Below are 3478 nucleotides of genomic sequence, written 5' to 3' on the forward strand. Positions count from 1 at the left end.
AATTTCACTAACCCTAATCATAATATTTTTTATTATTGAAATTTGGTTTTATTTTTTCAACGATGACATAGTACCTTTTATTCGATGTTATTTTATATCAATTTATTTCTGACCTAAAATCTAAATAAATATGTTTTCCTTAATGTATAACGTCTACTTCGGATCTGTGCTACCTGTTTTTTCAAGTTTAAAAGAGCCAGATTGAAAAGATTACATGAAAATAAAAATTTTATTTCAGATAATTAAATCTTCGGATAATTAAATAACGAATAAACAAATTATCTCTATGTCTTATTTTGGATCGTTAAGCTCAAATATGACAAAAAAAATGTGGCAAAGTGGTTTCGGAATTTGTAATCCAATATGGCGGCCAAGATTGTGGTTGTAAAGTATTGAAAATAGTTATTTGAAAATAAATCAGGCAATCAAACACTCGAATTTGACTAATTATGGTCGCTGAATTCAAATGAGATGTTTAACTATTTTGTTCATGATTCGATTATCCGATGTTCTTTTTCAAATTTATGGATAATTGATTCTTCAGAGGATTGAAGCTTCAGATAAACAAGTATGGACTGAATTTTAAATTTTGAAGGGGGAAATAAAAACATGAAATATAAAATGTTTGTGTTGGATTTATAATATTTTTTTTTATTATTTTTGCAAAAAAAAAGTATGTATGTATAGAATATATATCAAATTTTCCACAGTGCACCAGGAAACCTGTTCCCGTTTTCCAAGGACCATGCCCCTAACATCCGATGGGGGGGGGGGGGGGGCAGTAAACTTTTCCCCGGTAATACTATTTCCCGTATAAAGAGGTTGAAAGCCGCTGCCGGTTACCCTTTTCGCACTACTTTTAGGCCAACCACGTAAGCTTTCGCAGAGGGCTACGCGGGTTAGCCAGAAAGTTATACGACCCCAACTTGTTCCGGGAAAATCCCTCGGGTGGTGAAAATTGCGTGTGTGTGTGTCTTGAGTGTATGTGTGCGCGTTTCTTCGCTTAATTTGAAGAGCAAATGGTTCACAGAGAATGCGACGGTTGAGGGTTAAGGATTCCGGCGAGGAATCTGTGTGTGAGTGGCGATCGGTTTGATAAATATTTGATTAAAATAAAGTGCCTTATGGATCATTTGTTCGGTTTGGGTTTTCACATTTCCGTCGGTGTACAGACTTAAGGTGTAAGGTGTGAACGAATTAGGAAGGTTCGGCGAAAAGGTCGAGGAAAGTCAGATTTGGGTCGAGCGATGAGCCGCGGTGTTTACCGGTAGTAAGTGTCCACTTTAGACATTCCTTTTATAATGTGACCGTTTAATAGAAAACCTGGTAAAAGGCATGTTAGAATGTATGAGAAGTTAGAATAAATATTGTGAGTAGAATGTGGTAGAGAGCTACGAACGACAATTTGACTATGGACTAAAGACTTAAACATTTATTATTCAAACGACAACAAAAAACTTTCAACGAGACCTACCACAAACGGGACAGGACGCAAAAAGCTCATAATTGCAGATAAATTTTCGAAAGCAATTCGTATGTGTGTACATAATAAAGAAAAAAAAACAGGAAACCACCCCATTTGTACCGTATACTTAAAAATATTGAAAAAAAAAACAACACTATATGGAGCCGTCGCAACGTGATGTATGAAAGTAATGAATTCGGTGGCTTGGAAAAACAAATAAACAAACAAAAAGCTGTAAAGAACCCAATTGCTATTGAAAAATAACAATAGGGTCGAATGACACAATTAAAATAAACGAACGTAATGAATTTTAAAATCACTCACGGGCAAATTAACACAAACACACACACACACAATTGTACAGAGAAACAAAGAAGCGAAAACCAACACGCGCACTCACAGTCGAGCCGAGCACGGAAATAAGTATTTTCAGAACAGAAATGAAAAAAAAAGAATTTAAAAAAATATAATTAATTAAGGAAGAATACCAGCACGTGTAAATAATCACCGCAAAAAAAAGTGGCAACAGTAGCATAAACAAACAAAAGTAAAAGAATGAAAAAAAAAAACAAAACAAACAATGTGTAAAATTTACGGCCCCAAATAGTAATTGAAAACAACAAAACAAAAAAGAGAGAGCAACTCTGAGAATAAAGAATCGTGAACAAAACCAGAGCAGCTTTTTTTTAATGACTCCCCCGTGTCCGAAAGTCCCTGTAATTATAATTTCCCACCGATTTTCCTCGACTGGTGCTGATTGCCAATAATGGGCGTATTGTTGTTCGATGGTTGTTGAAAAGAATGGTGGAAAATGAGGCAAAACAAAGTGACACAAGGTGAGTAAAATCTTTATAATTAAGCACTTTTAAAGAGTGAAACTAGTAGCGCCAATGATTGGCTTTCAACGTGCCTCATTTTCACACCATAGTTCATAAAGATGATAGGAAAATGGTGGTGTTATTAGCCAGAATTGTCTTCTCAATAATAATTTGTTTGATATGAGTTACACAGTACAAAACACAGTATAAGTAATACAGACAAAAAATGTAGGATCAACTTTGGCGATTTTTGAGTCATTTTTTTATATTACGCCCTTTTGAAATATTGTTCTTTATTCCAAAAACATCAAAATTGATCCATTAGATGCTTAGATATTGGCATAATAATATTCAGAACTGGGACCGTGGTGTACGGGTAAGCGTGATTGCCTCTCACCCAGTCGGCCTGGGTTCGATCCCAGAAGGTCCCGGTGGCAAATTTTGAGACGAGATTTGTCTGGTCACGCCTTCCGTCGGACGGGAAGTAAATGTTGGCCCCGGACTAACCTAAAAAGGTTAGGTCGTTAGCTAAGTCCAGGTGTAGGGGTCGTCTCCCTGGGTGCTGTCCTGGTGGAGTCACTGGTAGGCAGTTGGACTCACAATCCAAAGGTCGTCAGTTCGAATCCCGGGGTGGATGGAAGCTAAGGTGTAAAAAGAGGTTTGCAATTGCCTCAACAATCAAGCCTTCGAACACCTAGTTTCGAGTAGGAATCTCGCAATCGAGAACGCCAAGGCAAAGCTGTAGAGCGAATAATTTGATTTTTTTGATTTTTGAATATTCAGAACTGTTAAGGTGGGACAAGGAAAACTTCATTTTTCCTGATTCTTTTATTCCCTGTCCATCAGCAACCAGAGGTCCAATCTTAAACGTTTCTTTAATAAATTTATAGGATTTTTATCTCAAAATAAAAATGTTAGAGTTGGACACTCATGGACACTATTAAAAATAAAAATAAATTAAAATATTGTTGAAATCATGCTTTAGGTGGCTATAATTCGAAATATTTATTTTATGAAATTAAAATTAATGTTATTACTTTCAAAATTGTTGACATCCAGTGGCGCCGAGTTTTGACTGAGTTAGGGGGCAATTTAGGAGGTCAAGATGGGGGCAGTCTTTCTTGCCAAGGGAAAGGGTCCAAATTGGAGGTATGAGGCAAAAGGTCCCTCAGCAGTATTGACACCCTAGTTGACA

The sequence above is a fragment of the Culex quinquefasciatus genome, chromosome 2 (genome assembly GCF_015732765.1).
Source record: "Culex quinquefasciatus strain JHB chromosome 2, VPISU_Cqui_1.0_pri_paternal, whole genome shotgun sequence".
NCBI lineage: Eukaryota > Metazoa > Arthropoda > Insecta > Diptera > Culicidae > Culex > Culex quinquefasciatus.